The sequence below is a fragment of the Coenobita brevimanus genome, chromosome 90 (genome assembly GCF_032717465.1).
Source record: "Coenobita brevimanus isolate Jiangsu-jjx chromosome 90, ASM3271746v2, whole genome shotgun sequence".
Classification (NCBI taxonomy): domain Eukaryota; kingdom Metazoa; phylum Arthropoda; class Malacostraca; order Decapoda; family Coenobitidae; genus Coenobita; species Coenobita brevimanus.
Window position 1 is genome coordinate 20,960,996 of NC_137043.1, and position 17,356 is coordinate 20,978,351.

Below are 17,356 nucleotides of genomic sequence, written 5' to 3' on the forward strand. Positions count from 1 at the left end.
GACAGCCCTAGCATGTATTCAATATGGACGGTGGGTGTTAGCGCCGAAGTGGTGACATGTAGAGGTGCACTGTATGTAGGAGGACTACTGGGCCTTGAAAGCAGGCTATGAAGCCTATGCCCAGAGTCGGTCACATAAAAAAAAAAAAAAAAGACCACCGAATGGATTCAGTTTTAAGAACAATTAGTCAAAACTAAATGTCACAGGCCAAGGTCAGATTTCGGTCTGTGCGTGTCTTTGTGTGAACAGATTTACTGGAATAGTGTTCACTATATTTGACGGGCCATTCAAAGGGCACGACTAGGCCACAGAAATATATTAAAGTTAAACAGTTGTATGTCATTACATATGGTAGGATACTTATTGACAGAGTTAGAGAAAGAACAGAGGAATTAGTTGGAGACGAACAGGGAGGCTTTAGGAAGGGAAGAGGTTGTGTAGATCAGATATTCATTCTTAGATCTTTAGTGGAAAAGTTTCTAGAGAAGGGAAAGAAGTTGTATGCGGTTTTCATGGATTTGGAGAAAGCATATGACAGGGTGGATAGACAAGGATTTTTGAAAGTATTAAGAATATATGGAGTAGATGGGAAGTTGTTGAATGCTGTGAAGAGTATGTATGAAGGTGCTAAGGCTGCAGTGCGTGTGGATGGTGAACTAAGTGAATTTTTCTCCTTGAAGGTTGGGTTGAAACAGGGATGTGTCATGTCTCCATGGTTGTTCAATCTGTACATGGATGGGGTAATAAAACAGGTACAAGGTAGGGTAGTGGATGTTGGAGTGGCCCTGGTTAGAGAGGATAGTGTTTAGAAACTCCCTGTACTGTTGTTTGCAGATGATACTGTGTTGTTGAGTGAAGACGAAGGGGAGCTGCAAGGCTTGGTGGATGAGTCTGGGAGAGTGTGTAAGAAACGGAATCTAAAGGTGAATGTAGGGAAGAGTAAAGTCATAGTCTTTGAGAGAGGTGAAGTCAGTGAATGTACAGCGAGGTTGGATGGTGAGGAACTGGAAAATGTGAGTACGTTTAAGTACCTGGGTAGTGTGCTGAGTAAGGATGGAGGTTTGGAGGGTGAAGTGCTTGAAAGGGTACAGCAGGGAAGAAAGGTTGCTGGTTCTTTGAAAGCAGTGATAAGAAACAGGGAAGTAAGCATGGAAGTGAAAAAGTTACTACATGACAGTATTGTGATACCAACTCTAACGTATGGAAGTGAAGCTTGGACGTTGTTGGAAAGACACAAGTCAAGAGTGAGAGCAGTGGAAATGAGTTATTTAAGAGGAGCCTGTAGAGTCACATGGAGAGACAGGCTGACGAATGAGGATAAAAAAGAGCGTTGTGGTGTGGATGTGGATGTGATAGGAAGCGTTATGAGGAATACACTGAGGTGGTTTGGCCATGTGGAGAGGATGGAGTGTGAGAGACTGACAAAGAGAGTGTATGTGAGTGAGGTGGAGGGGGGAAGAGGGAGGGGGAGGCCGAGGATGAGATGGAGGGATGGGGTGGAGAGGTATATGAGAGAGGGGGGTGTGAGTTGAGAGCAGGGCAGTGAAATGACGGGGGACAGGGCGACGTGGAGGCGATTTGTTTGTGGCCACCCCAAACGGGATTGAGGCGTCTGGCAATAGATAGATAGGCAGTATGTCATTAATTATATGGGATTACGGGAAGCAGAAACGGAGCACGAGGAGCAGTTAATGTTGCCCCTCTCACTCCTTCAAGCACACTGAGAGAGAGAGTAGAGAGATGCATGGTCTGCAGTACCCTGTCTTCAAACTGGAAAATTATTTCCATCTGTTAGTGTCCATTTACTCATTATAGGAACAGTTTTTGTGATGCATTTACAATATATATATATATATATATATATATATATATATATATATATATATATATATATATATATATATATATATATATATATATATATATATATATATATATATTAAACTTAGCCTTTGTTAAAATTCTTTTTACATTACTTGGTTGTCGTTTTGCTTTAATTAGGGAGACAGCTTTGTGTATATCTTCTATTGCGGGTGCCTTAGTGTATTGTTTGTGTACCATTGGCTGTTTCTTACTGGTGCCCTGAAGGTGGCCTATGAGTACAGTATATGTTTTGATCTTTCTATGCCATTTTTAATATGCTCCTACGTAATCCACGTTGCAAAATAATAATAATAATAATAATAATAATAATAACCAGTTCACTAAATACGTCACCTTTAATTGAGGTTCTGAAACTACTTTGCAAATCCTTCGTGCTAAATTAATTTTTTTTTTTTTTTTTTTTTTTTTTTTTGCGTCGTGGGTGATGGAATTGAGGATAGATAATGTTTTGTATCAGTTTCCTGATAATGGATGTCAGTAATTATTTTGTTATCCAGCTTTATAAGTTTTAGGTCTAGGAAAGTGACTGCGTCTCCATTCGTATCACACGTAAATAAATGTTAGTTTGGGATCAAGGTTATTCATGATGTTTATTGTTGTTGAGAAATGTCCATCTCTTTCATCCCATATCATAAAAATATCATTCAGGTATCGTATGTTGTTCTTTTTCATTTATCTGCTATAATTTCCCAAAACTTGATGTCAGTTGAGAATATAATGTTTTCTAAGCATCCTAACACGAAACTGGCATAGTTTGATGCACATTTTGTCCCCATTGCTGTTCCAGATACTTGCAAGTAATTTTGCTCATTGAATTTAAATGAGGTATTTCCAGAATTTAACTGCATCCTTTACTTATTAAACTTGTTGGTATGCGATTTGTATTATCAGTTTTCATCAGTCCAATGGAATGTGAGACTACGGATATTTTCAAGTTAAGGATCTTTTAGTCTCCCATCCATATTGGAGGCATCCATTCAATGTCGTCACTTCCAATCTTCACAAATGAGTCATAACTCGGGAACCGGTGGCCCACTCGTACTGGAAATTGTTTTATTCTTCAAGTTCAGGAATTCTAACGGTACCTTGCTGTAACAAAAATATATGCTACATGCGCCGTTTTTGCTGTGTTATGGTAACAAACAAACCAACAAAATATAGAAATCCGATCATAATAATATAGATTAAACTATACACCAGGAAACCATGTACTATGCTAGGTGGTAACCATATAACCAAATTATGGCCCCTAGTGGTCAAGTGGGTAATTGAGGTGCTCCAATTGGATTGAACCAACGAAGGTTTATATCCAAGGGATGGTTGGGGTTTATCGCTCACGTAATGCCACTCAGCCATGAGTGAGGCTGGTAATTTTGATCTTTGATGTCAAGACCAACTTGCCTAGCCCCGTGCTCCTATGCTCTTCACGAAGCAACACAGGATTAGATGAAGTGTGTATATATGATGTATGCTATACTGTTATATGATACAGTTTTAGGAGTGTAAGGAGGGAGGAAGGAGAGGCAAGAGAGAGATAATACAGTACAATAAACATATCACTCTCTTTTCTTGTGTCATGCTGGTAACTTCAACGTCGGACCGAGGACGAATCCATCCCCTCCAGGAAAAGCAAATACTAAATCTGAAACAAAATGCCAGAAATGAGTCATAAGTCGGGAACCGGTGGCCTGATTGGCCTGGAAATACTATTCTTCAAGTTGGAACATTTTAATGGTACCTTGCTCTAACAAAAATTTGCGCTACATGCACAGTTTTTGCTGTGTTATGGTAACAAACCAACAAGCATACAAAAATCGGATCATAATAATTTTTATTATCATTACTATTATTATTATTATTATTATTATTATTACTAATGCTCCTTCCTTACCACGTGTTGCTTCTCATCACCTGTTCCTCCTTCTCTGAATGATCTAATGACTGTAATAATTATTTCAGTTATTAGTGTGACCAGCTCTGCTGTCGGGCCCTGCTGCAGATGTCACTGATTGCATTGCACAGTTGACCCTTGTGCGGTGTGTTGTGGTGAGGATCTGTCCGTTCTCCCCTTTGGGGCTAAGATGCGAATGAATGTGTTTGAATGGATGAGTAAATGGGGAGTGTGTCGTCCTGTCTCGGCTACCTCCCTTTCCTTGGGGGAAGCAGCCTAGGTATATAGATAGATAGATTAGTGTGACGACTGCTCCTTACATCAGGAGTGAGACAGCTCCCAAGAAGAGGTTTCTGGATGCTGATGCTACAGAATACAACAATTGGCCCCCAGAATGAAGGATCTCGCAGTTTTTCTTAAATGAATAACTTACAGCAACACCAAATTGAGGTGGAAGCAGAAGTTAAGGATGTGATTCATTTGGAAAAGTTAAAAAAAATAAATGGGTAAAAGAGAAAAATGACTGGGAAAAAGAAAGACTTGAAATGAGAATGGAAAGGGATAAGCCTGTTGCTGAAAAAGTGAGTGGATGAAAGAAAAAAGTGACAAAGAAAAAGAAAGAATTGGAATAATAAGTAATGCCAGGCACAACAAACCTCGCCCAACAGCAGTTATTTCATTGCTGTTAAATTCTGACTCGTTTGTGCCATTTAGTGTCAGTGCACAGTTAATGTCTAGGATAAGGATTGTAACTTGCAATACTTTGGTGATAGAAACTCCGTGTACAAACAGCTAGATAAGGAGTTTATTACAAGCTCACAGTAAAACAGTCTACCCTTCTCGGCTGCCCGATATCAACTGATGCAATAACGCCGTCTTCAGGCGTGGGAAAGCATGCTGACCTAGCAAATTTAGTGGGGGTATGTATGCATTGGGGGGGGGGGACATATATACATCGGGGGTAGACATATTGTGGAGGGGGTACACTACTCCCCCGGGTAGCTGAGATGGTGTCTCCGGACACCATGAGTTAAATGGTGGGTGATTATAGTAGTAAGGCAGGACCGGGGAGGTTTGTACAAGGGATAAGTATGATACAGGGGCAGTAGGGGAGACATGGCCATGTTGAGGGGAGGGAATTAGAAGGATATATACATATAAGATATACAAGGAATAATAGGTACAAATCCAGTAAGGGTCGAAGGGATATATAAACATAATGGGAAGTACACAATAATAGTTTGATACATGAGAAACAAGGAGTAGATATGAGAGTTCTATTGTTGTTCTTCCTTCATTTTTTTTTTTTTTTTGTATTTTCTGTAGGATACACTGTCACTCAGTAATGCATGAAAGAAATACCATCATTTTCTAGTAGGCAGAGTGCTGTTCACAGTGTGGTTAATTGTTAGATGGCAATGGTAGTCACGGAAGGCGAGGGCACTAAGTACGGGGAGTTTCTACGTCGTGTGTAGGGCGTACTATGCCTGTAGCAACTCTGATTTCCTGGAGTCGACGTTCCATTTTTCTGACACAACAATGCACTCCACAGATGATGACTAGAAAACCTATGAAAGCGATAACCACAGGAGGAAACACAACTGTTGGATGAACCCATGAACGGCTGAAGGCCAGAGAAAATTGATCCATAATGAAATCACTGTCATTGAGGAAGGTGAGCATGCGCAAGTGAGGGGAGGTGATGGTAATGTTGGCAGATGGTAGGGTTGAAGGCATGTCGATTGGTTGAAAGATGTCATAGGAGTGTTTACGAACAGCTTGGTGATAGCGAGTGGCGTAAGTGATGACGGACTCCGATTTGACAGTACAATAGTCAGGTGCTTTGTAGAGGCCACTAGTGGGGACGGAGCGAACGGAAGAACCAGGACACATGATTGTGACAGAGATGGGAACAGCAAAGAAGAAATACTGGACATGGTTGAGGTGAGCATGGTGGACCGGGAGGTCAGGAGCTGGGACAAAAGAACAGGCCGAGTAGATGGAATGGTTGTGAACTAAAGCAGACTCACAGGGTGTAGCACTGTTAGGGGAGATAGCGAAAAGGTGGGCAGCACAGAGACGAGAGGTCGGAGTAAGGGAGGAACATTGCTGGAGGTCTGTGGAAGAAAGGAAGGCAACGGAAAGATGATCATGGGAGAGGAGGAAATATTCTGAAGGAACAGATACCTGTAACAAGGAGTTGTTGAGGCGGAAAGGGAAGGGAATGACATGGAAAAGGTGAAAGGTTATGGCAGAACGGAGAGGAATATGGAAGACGACGTATGTAGTGAGAAGAGTGGCTTCGAGAACAGGAGAATAATATTCAAGGGAGGAGTAAGGGAGGACTGGGGAGAGACCGAAGGTGGAGTGAGCCCATTCCAGGACAGAACGGAGAGCTGAGACAGGTACTAAGTCGGCAGTGACACGGCCATTGATAGCATCGACCAGGATACGAACCAAGGTAGAGACTTGAGACAGGAGAGAGTCAACGGCCAGTTGGAGATTATCCATGTTGAGTTTGAGGTAGAAGAACTGAGAGATAACGTTGAGATCTGAAAGGTGGCGTTGTAAGATATCGGTGAAATTGTTTAGAGTGGACGTGACTTCATTGAGTTGGGTTGTGAGCTTCTGTAACATAGTGCGTTGGATTTTAATGACTCGGCGTTGTGATTCTAGGGCTGAAGCTAAATGAGTGAGATCAGATTTGAAGCCAGAAATGTCACGGGCTGTAGCAACGCCAAACAAGCCACTCAGAATCTCACCGCTGAAGTCGAAGAGACCTCGTTTCACACGAGAACGACCCACGGGTGTCTGAATGGAAAATGTGTCATTGAGCTCAGTGAATCTGTTACTTATGTATTGCAACTGCCAGGAGAGTGGGAGGAAAAGGTTATAGAGATACTCATTCGGGTTGTGTGTCCCCATGAGGGCCGTGAGATGGTTCCTGATTCCGTGGAGCTGCTGCGCGTAGGCAGGTAGGGCAATGGCTACGTCGGCCAGGGGCGCAAGATCGTAGCGCAAAGAGGCGATGTCGTCGATAAGCATTACCTCGCCTCCCGAGCCGACCAAGGCCCCGGGACGTACTCCACCATCGTCCTGACCTGACCCAGACCCCAGGAGGGTCAGCACTGCCAGCAGGGAGATCGCTAACATCGTACCCAGAAAATCAGGGTAGAGTTAATGGGGGAGGTCGTGAAGAGGTTGATGGGCAGAGTGCAGTTTGGACCGATATTGATTGGTTGATGAATGAGCAGGTGGAGGTGGAGATGAAGGAGACTGAGGGATAGGTGGAGACAAGGTAGACTGAAGGATGGGAGGAGGGGAAGAGGGGGCAGGAGGTTGTGTAAGTGACTCTTCCAACACGAGGCCACGGGGTGCTCGCTTTAAGTCATCGACGTGGACCCATCTGGTGTCCCTAGTGGACAGGTCCTGGAGGTGAAATTTGTTGCCTTGTTGAGTGAGGACGCGGTAGGGCCCTGTAAATTTGTCATCCAACTTAGAGGAACGCGTATGGGAATGAGCAAAGACAAGATCGCCTACATTGATAGTGATAGGAGAGGCGGACTTATGTTGGCGCTGCAGCATGTCCTCCTGAGAGGAAGCCAAAGTGGATTGGACATACTGGTGGATTGTTTGGAAGTTGGCCAATTTTAGTTTAACATAATTATCCATGTTGTAGATGGGTTCTGGCTTTGAGGATAAGAGAGAGTATGGGAGGTCCTTGTCAAAGCCAAAGAGGACGAAGAAGGGAGATTCAGCAATGGATGCATTGATGGAACTATTGATGGAGGATGCCACTTGAGGAATCCAGTCATCCCAGGACGAACTATGGGAGCCTAGATGTCTGAGGCACTCTAAGATTTTACAGTTGTGGCGTTCTACAAGGCCATTGGAAGCCGGATGGTTAGGCACGACATTGCACTTACTGATATGAAAGTGGCGACAGATCTCATCGAGAAGGCTATTGTTGAATTCTGTACCGTTGTCAGTAAGAATGGTATGAGGGGTACTGAATGGGCAAATTACGTGATCTACAAAGGCACGGGCAACGCTCTTCGCGGTTTTGTCGGAGAGGGGAACGAGGACACAGTAGCGGGAGAAGTGGTCGACCGCTACGAACAAGTACTCAGCGCCAGATTCTGTGAGAGGTAGTTTTAAGAGATCGATTGAGACAGTTTCCCATGGTCGTGATGGGATTGGGTATTGTAAGAGAGGTGCTGGTAAGCCGGTTGATCCATTGTGGCGGTGGCAGGAGAGGCAAAGTCACAGTGGGCATTGATATCACGGCGCATGATTGGCCAATAGTATTTGAGACGTGCTTGGCACAAGCATTGGTCTTTACCTGGGTGGGAAGCTTGAGGAGTATTATGATCAATATGAAGAACCTTTGGTATCAGGGCAGTGGGGACAACAAGTTGGAGTACTTCACGATTGGGCATATCTTTGCCTGTTAGCAGTGTTTTCCTGTACAAGAGATCATCATCTAGCATGAACTCATCTAGTGATACTGGCAGAGTAGGTAAGGTCGAGGCATCGCCAGATTCTAGGAAATAAATGACTTTGGACCACATGGGGTCTTGGCGTTGAAAGTTTCGAACAACTTCTGACGTTAGTGTAGTGTTTTCAGTTACTTCAGGCTGCAGTGATGTTATAGCTGCTGCTACGTGACGTGAGAGTGCGTCTGCAACTACATTCAACTTGCCTGGTACATATTGAAAAGTGGGATTAAAGTCCTGGATGATGATAGACCATCTAGCTAGTCTACCTGTTAAGTTGCAATTCTTGAACAAATCACATAGTGGAAGGTGGTCTGTTTGGATATGCAGTGGATAACCATAGACTATATCTCTGAAATGTTTCAAGGACCAGATTACCGCTAGCGCTTCGAGATCTGTGACACTGTAGTTACGTTCAGCAGTTGTAAGGGTGCGACTAGCATACGCTATTACGTGCTTCCTTGATGCTTCATCGAGTTGCATCAAAACGGCACCAAGTCCAGTGCCTGAGGCGTCTGTGCAGAGAAGGAAGGGTGTGGTATAATCAGGGAACGCTAGAATAGGGGCATTTACAAGAGCTGTCTTTAGCTTTTTGGAAAGCCTGTGACTGGTCGTGAGTCCAAACAAAGGGCACATTCTGCTTGAGTAAGTGGGTCAGAGGAGCGGCGATCTGCGCGTAATTCCTGATAAAGCGACGATAATAGCCACTGAGGCCCAGGAAACTTCGTACAGCATCGGTAGTGGTAGGTTCTGGGAAGTTAATGATCGCCTTAGTTTTATCCTCATTAGTATGAATGCCTTGTGCATCTACGACATGGCCTAGGAATTTGATTTTCTTTCGCAAGAAGTCACATTTACTGAGACTGATTTTCAGGCCTGCGAGCTGGAGGCGTTCAAAGACTTGCTGGAGTTTGGTAAAATGATCAGGGATGGATTTACTCACAACAATGATATCGTCTAGGTAAGCAAAAAGAGAGTGTCCCATCATACCGCTGAAGACTGAATGGATAAGTCGCATGAACACGGAGGGAGCATTTCTCAGACCAAAAGGGAGTCTCTTAAACTGAAAATGTCCGGAAGGGGTGCTAAAGGCTGTAACTGGGCGAGAGGACTCTTCCATTTCGACCTGCCAGTACCCGCTGAGGAGGTCTAAAGATGAAAAGACTACGTTATTTTCACCAAGGGATTCTAGCAAATCAGTGAGGACAGGTAACGGGAAACGGTCTGGAACGGTGACAGAATTGACCTTTTGATAGTCGACTACTGGTCGAAAGTTGCCGTCCTTCTTTGGTACTAAGAAAAGTGGGCTATTCCATGGACTGACGGAGGGTTCAATAATGTCCTGGTCTAACATGTTCTGTACCATTTGATCTGTTTGCTTTCTCTGGCTGTGAGGCAATCGATACGCTGGTATGTAAATCGGCTGAGTTCCTGGGAGTAGTTCAATCGTATGTTTGACAAGGTCTGTTCTACCCATCGGTTCACCGGGTAAGGCAACCACGTTTCTGTACGAGGTCAGAAGGTCGAGGAGTTGAGGCATATGTTCTGGGAAATCTGTGCAAGTGAGATGTGAGAGCATATCGGGTGAATGCGTCAGCGCAGATCCCGTAGAGTTAATAGTACATACACCGATTGGTGTATCATCAGTCTGAATAGTAGGAATTGAGGAATCCTGGCACACCTTTACGGCCGCTGGGTATACTAGGAAGTCTCCAATCTTTACACCACTTTTAAGTTTTAGTGGAGCATTTGTGACATTGAGCAAGTACAGGTAGCATAAACTGTCCTCTAAGACTGTACACCACGCTGACTCATAAGTCAAGCCATTCACACAACACGTCTCAGGTAGGGTTAGTACATCCACTCCTTCTTTCGCACCGGCAACACAGAAACTTTGGTGAACCATGCGGTAACAAAATTGTGCACGTATTCGTTACTGTACGTTTCGTCTCTGCGTGTTGGAGAAGATCATTCAGACTGTGTGAGGTAGGTAACTGAGACATGTCTGAGTCAGCGATAGTGTTGTCGGGAGAGGATGGAAGAGCCATGTTCGAGGGCTGAGATGATGTATCAGGAGACATTGAGGAATTTATGTCCTTGCTCGCAGTCAGTAAAGGAATGATCTCTGTATTCTCAGATGATGATAGTGGTGGCTTGGGCTGGGTTGGACTTTTTGGTAGTGATAGGGACAGAGGTAATTGAAGGACTGATTTGATCGTAAGAACAGGACGGGGACATTCCATAGTGGAAACCGGGAATCCAGAAACGTCTATACTACCACAAGCAGGTAATAATGCAATGGAATGTTGTGCCATGGTGGAGAAACCAATAAGGGCATCTGCGGGATACTGCAAGTCATTAGTGACATGAAATTCAATGAGGATAGGGGGCAAAGCTCTGTGGAGTTTGACTTCAAGGGTGACTCTTCCCTTAACCTTAAACTCTGAGCCGTTAACACCACATAGGCGAATGTCTGTTGGTTCTAGGAAACTGACGTGGTTGTGATGGCGATGAATAATTTGTAAGGAATTTTCGGAGATGAGATTTACTATAGATCCTGTGTCCAAGAAGAATGACGTTGGTATGTCATGACTGCTTTCGAGAATGACTAAACCCGAGGATATTATGGGACCTACATGGCGGATGGGGAGTTGGGTTTCTGGTTCTACGTGATATTGGTCCGATACGGGCGCGGCGCTTCCCGCGACTGTGGGCGGTTGAGGTAATGACATTCCTCAGTGGTGTGAGTCGTGCTTGATTTGTGGTATTTGCAGTGTGGACGACGTGAGCGGGAAGGCGGACGCTGTCTGGTTTGGGAGTGAGGACGTCTGTATGTACGGTCGCAACTGGATGCTCAATGTCCAGGATGACCACAGTACCAGCAAAGAATCGAAGATTGTCTGTTTCGTCAGGCGCTAGAGTGATCACGACCTGCGGTAGGAGAGCGATGTGTGGCAGGTCTGCCGCGTGTGGTGGGACGGGAGCGAGATTGGTCTGGGATAGTGGAGATGTGACAGACTGAAGAGGCCAAGGGTTGGGTGGTGCCCTGACGCGTGTAGTTCGAACCTGTTCTTTCATGAATGGCTTTAGTGACCTGAATAATTTTATCTCCTGGATTGAAACCGATTTCTAAGGCTAGCTCTCGCTGTTTAGGAGTATGCCAGTGAAGGAATCTGAGGTAACCAATTAAGTCAGCAAAGTTGGTGAGTGAAAGCATTGGAACGCCATTCTTGTCTTCTAACCATTTCGTGCCTACCAGTAATTGAAGTATCTCGCTACTAGTTGCTTTCATGGTGGTGGCAGCTTCGCGGAGCTTGGCATATTGCGCTGGGATGCGCAAGTCCTCATCTAGTTGGTTTAGGAGATTAATGAATCCCATGAGAGACGCGGTATTTGAATGCTGGCAATAAAGGCTGATGAGTTCCGTACGAAAATCAGCAAAGGTACGATTGCTATCGAAATGTCCTGCACGGATCGCGGATCCGATGTCTGATTTACCGTGATGCAAGCGACCGAGGAGGTAAGCTACTTTGAGCGATTCCTCAGTAATTTGTCTATTATTTATTTCGGTTTCGACTTCTCTGAGGAAATCATAGACAGACCAAGTTGGGTCCTGGCCTGTAAATTTGGGACGATTGGCATCGTCGAGATAGATAGACTGTGGAGGGTTGGCCATGGCTGGAAGTGCAGAAGTGGCGGCAGGAGAGGTGTGGGAGAGAGAGAAGGTAGTGGCAGTTAAGGGCGAGCAAGACGGGGTATGAAGGGAGGCAGGAGAAGTAACGACAGTGGAAGGAGTAGAGGAAGAAGAAGGGAGAGTAGAGGCAGGAGTAGAGGAGGAAGTATCTGGATTTACGAGGGTAGGACGGGTAGTAAGTGATTCTGTGGGAAGTGAAACGGGAGTCTCAGGTACAGGGCGGTGGTACTCTCTGCCACTTCGTAAATGAGTGATTGTGTTAGAGTCGGCAGACGGGGTATGAGCAGGTGATGTTTCCGGGTCGAGAGGGCTGGTGGTAAGCGGTTGACCTGGAAAGTATGACATTTAATGCGGCAATGGAAGATGAAAGGATGAAGATGGATACGAGTACGTAGGTGGAAATGTATAAATAACAATGAGAGAATGGAATACACTAGGTGTGAAAATATGAATGAAGGTGCGGGGATGAATGGTTTAAATAAAATGCGAAGGATGAGATGGATAATAAATAACGTAGGTGAAGATGAAAACGGGGTAATGGAAATGAGATGGAATATTTACAATAACCAATCTGTAGAGAAAATCGAGGATAATCTCTATAGAATGGAAAGATATACTATAGTTACACAGTAGAAACGGGAGTGTCGAGATGTATGATGTGCAGGGTGGCTGGGCGTAGCTGGGCTGGGACGGGGCGGGGCGACGGGGCGGGGCGACGGGGCGGGGCGGGGGTGGAGAGACAGCTGGGCGGAGAGGAGAAGAGACGCCACAATGAATCACTGGCAGGGAGTTGCGGTCTTAGGAGGCTCCGTAATGCAGACCAGATGCAGGCGACGGCGGAGGCCGGTGGTGGGTGGTGAGGCAGATGTCGGCGCAAGGCAGGTGTAGAGCTGGTGAATTGCAAATGCAGAGAATGGTGGTGGGCAGACAGCGGGCAGACAGTGATAAGTGGCACCGTGGGGGCAGGAGCTATGATGAGTCCGGAACAGGTGCTGGGAACAGGTGCAACAGGTGCGTAGGTCGGCAACGGCGACACGTGCGGTCAGGAACAAGGCGTATGGGTGCGGGCGTTGGAGAGGTGAGCACTGGTGAGAAAAATGGTACACTCGAAAAGCACAGCCAAGGTATAGAGGCACGGAGGAGGGGCGAGGCTGGCAGATGCGAGACGTCGTGTATCTTGTTGTATCACAAAAAAGCCAAGGAGGCGGTCAGAATGTGATGGTTCGAAACACCGCTGCTACCAAATGTAACTTGCAATACTTTAGTGATAGAAACTCCGTGTACAAACAGCTAGATAAGGAGTTTATTACAAGCTCACAGTAAAACAGTCTACCCTTCTCGGCTGCCCGATATCAACTGATGCAATAACGCCGTCTTCAGGCGTGGGAAAGCATGCTGACCTAGCAAATTTAGTGGGGGCATGTATGCATTGGGGGGGGGGGACATATATACATCGGGGGTAGACATATTGTGGAGGGGGTACAGGATGCAATTGTTTTCAATTAATGCCCTCTGAAAATCTGTGGTCTTGTGGTTGACTTTCAAAGTCACTCAAGGTCAAAGGTCATGCTGCCAAATGAAAGCCCATATGAGACTTGCTATATCATGGTAATAGTAAATATTTCTATCCTCACTGAGATTCGAGTTATAGCCCCCTGAATATGGGTGACCTTCAGCTTGACCTTTCCAGGTCACTTATGGTCAAAGATCAAGGTACCAATTAAAAACCATGTGGGATTTCTTGTAGGTTGATAATAGTAAATATCTATTTTCAACCAGTTTTGAGTTATAATCCCCTGAACATCCATGACTTTGAGTTTGATCATTCAAGGTCGTTCAGGGTCAAAGGTCTTGCTGGCAAATGAAAGCCCACATTACGAATTCCCGGATGTTCATAATAGTACATATCTCTATCTTCAACCGTTCTCAAGTTACAGCCCTCTGAAAAACTCTGACCTTTCAAGGTCACTCGAATACCTCCAAAATTTAATCAGTTTCTTTTGGGACCAGTGCCCATATATCCTGAAAGTTTCATGTAATTTCATTCAGCCGTTTTTCCGTAAGGTTGCTAACAAACGAAAAAACAATCAAACAAACAAAAACAAACTCGATCAAAAATAATACCTTGCTGGACTCCATTCGGATGAGGTAGTCAAGGAAAGGGATAAGTTGTTGCTGAAAAAGTGAATGGATAAGAGAAAGAAATGAACTGATAAAAGAGAGGGGTCAGCTTCTTCAGGAGAAATATGAGAGGGAAAAAAAGGGAGCTTGATTCAGTGAGATACTTAAAAGTCGGTATAATATGGGAGTGTCAAAACCTACCGAAGACGTCACTAAAAGTCTACAAGCATACTTTATCCCAACTCAGATAGATTCCATTATTTAAAAAAAAAAAAAAAAATGAAAAACTGGAATAAAAAAATACATTAGTAATGCACTGACCATCCGGAGTTAAAGCCCCAAAGCTTATCATTATTTACGAAAAACAGTGAAGTTTCCCTTGCCATCTGTCTCCATGCTATCAAGATTCAGTGTTGAGCCTAGAATGCTGCTGTCTGTCATACAATTCCTGCAACACAAGGCTGTATCTATGACCAACCTCGATTATATTTGTGTTTTAAGTCTGATGAAACAGATGTTGCTCAAGAGTGCACTTATGACAAAACAACTGACACTCTTTATGCTCCTAAGCATCGTGTTCAGTGTGCCATGGTAAGAGGTTTATTAAGTCCATGGAAACTGCTTTTGTATTATGATTTTGACAGAGCCATGACAAAATAAGTATTGTTCAATATCACTGTTACGATGCAGGCAGCTGAATTTCTTATAGTAGGTTTGGTTAATGATCTTTGATGAAGTAACATGAGATTTCTATTTCCTTGAAAATTAGTATATATATTACATTTTTCACCAATCCAGCTGAGTCTGATCGAAAGATGTTTGCTTTTGATGAAGTCTCTCATTCGATAAAGCTTATGAGGAATAATTTTCTTGACTCAGGGTTCTCTTTAGTTGAAAATAGGAAAGTCAGCAGTCATTATGTTCGTGAAATGATCACCAGAAGTGTAAATGGTTTAAAAACAGCCTATCGTTTCTTTCATAAACAAACTGACGTTTAATGCACCAGCAGAATGAACGTTCGCTTAACTGTTCAGTTACTATCAGAAACAACAGCGAAATAACTCAAATATTTTGGAGAACAAGGGCTCCTTGCAAGCAAAGACTGGGCTGATACAAGCCAGTTCACAGTATAACTGGTTTTTGGTTTGACTTATTTAACACGAAAGTACCCTGATATAATAAGAAATGGTCAAGAAATGCTTAAGGTTCGGATTTATCAAAGTAAAATAAACTTTTGGAAAGTCAAGTCAATGCGTGTAAATGGTCACCCTAGTCTCTATCCATTTCAGAAAGGACTAATTTTATCATCTTAGGTTTTGCTTAGTCTACATAATATTGTTGAAGGTTGCCTTTAAAGTCTGAGATAGATGAGAATGGCAGTGCGTTAGTGGACATTTGTGCTGGGAGGGGGTTGGTGATAGCCAATACCCTCTTCAGGCATAAAATGATCCACAGGTATACATGGCAAGTGATGAGAAGGGTGGGTGGTGAACTGAATGAAAGGAAGGCAATGATTGATTATGTGTGTGTGGATGAAAGGATGCGAAAATGTTTAATGGATGCAAAAGCTTATAGAGTTTGGGGGAGTGGACTTTCTGACCACTACTTGGTGGTGGCCAGAATTAGGATCCAAGTAAGATGGAGGAATAGAAGAAGGGAAAGACGAGAGGAAGGAGTAGTTGCAAGGAGAGTGGAAAGGTTTCAAGAGGATGAGAAAAAGACAGAGTATAAGAGAGAAGTGGAGGAACGATTGGGCAAATATGAATTGGAGCAGATGGGGGACGTGGAAGGTGTGTGCAGGATATTTACAGAAGAAATATGTGCAGCATGTGATGTGGTGTGTGGGAGGAAGAGAAGACAGAGGGGGTGCAAGGAACAGCGTGGTGGACTGAAGAGGTGAGACAGGCTGTGGCACAAAAGAAGAAAGCATACAATGAATGGATGAGAAATAGGGGCGTGGAAGAAGTTGAGAGGCGGAAGAGAGAGTTATATGCAGAAAGAAAGAGAGAGGTGAAAAGATTAGTAAGAGAGAGTAAGAAGAGAGTGGATGAGGAATTTGGAAGGAACTTGAGTGTAAAGTGGAGGGACTGTAAGAAAATGTTCTAGAAAGAGGTGAAGAGAGTAAGAGAGAGTGGAAGTGAGGTTAGCAGGGGAGTGAAAGATAAAAATGGCAGATTACTAATGGAGAAGGGAGAAAAAGTGAGCAGATGGAGAGAACGCTTTAAGGAATTGTTGAACATACAAGATGGAAGTAATGCGAGTATAAGTGGCTGGGGAATGGCTGGGAGAAGGAGGGAGGTGAGAAGACAGGAAGAAATCAGTAGGATAGAAGTTGTGGAAGCAATGAAGAAAGTTAAATTGGGGAAAGCCCCAGGAATTAATGGTGTGTGTGGTGAAATGCTGAAGCATGGGGGAGATATAGTAGTAGAATGGATGTGGAAGATGTGCAGCTTGGCCTGGGAGGAAGGTAGAGTCCCGGAGGATTGGAAGTCAGGTATAATTATTCCCTTGTGCAAAGGAAAAGGGAAAAAAGAAGTGTGTGGTAATCATAGGGGCATTTGTCTTCTTAGTATAATAGGAAAAGTGTATGGTAGGATACTTATTGACAGAGTTAGAGAAAAAACAGAGGAATTAGTTGGAGAAGAACAGGGAGGCTATAGGAAGGGAAGAGGTTGTGTAGATCAGTTATTCATTCTTAGATCTTTAGTGAAAAAGTTTCTAGAGAAGGGAAAGAAGTTGTATGTGGCTTTCATGGATTTGGAGAAAGCATATGACAGGGTGGATAGAGAAGGATTGTGGAAAGTATTAAGAATATATGATGGAGTAGATGGGAAGTTGTTGAATGCTGTGAAGAGTATGTATGATGGTGCAAAGGCTGCAGTGCGTGTGGATGGTGAACTAAGTGAATTTTTCTCTTTGAAGGTTGAGTTGAAACAGGGATGTGTCATGTCTCCATGGTTGTTCAATCTGTACATGGATGGGGTAATAAAACAGGTACAAGGTAGGGGAGTAGATGTTGGAGTGGCCCTGGTGAGAGAGGATAGTGTTTAGAAACTCCCTGTACTGTTGTTTGCAGATGATACTGTGTTGTTGAGTGAAGACGAAGGGGAGCTGCAAGGCTTGGTGGATGAGTCTGGGAGAGAATGTAAGAAACGGAATCTAAATGTGAATGTAGGGAAGAGTAAAGTGATGGTCTTTGAGAGTGGTGAAGTTAGTGAATGTACAGCGAGGTTGGATGGTGAGGAATTGAAAATTGTGAGTACGTTTAAG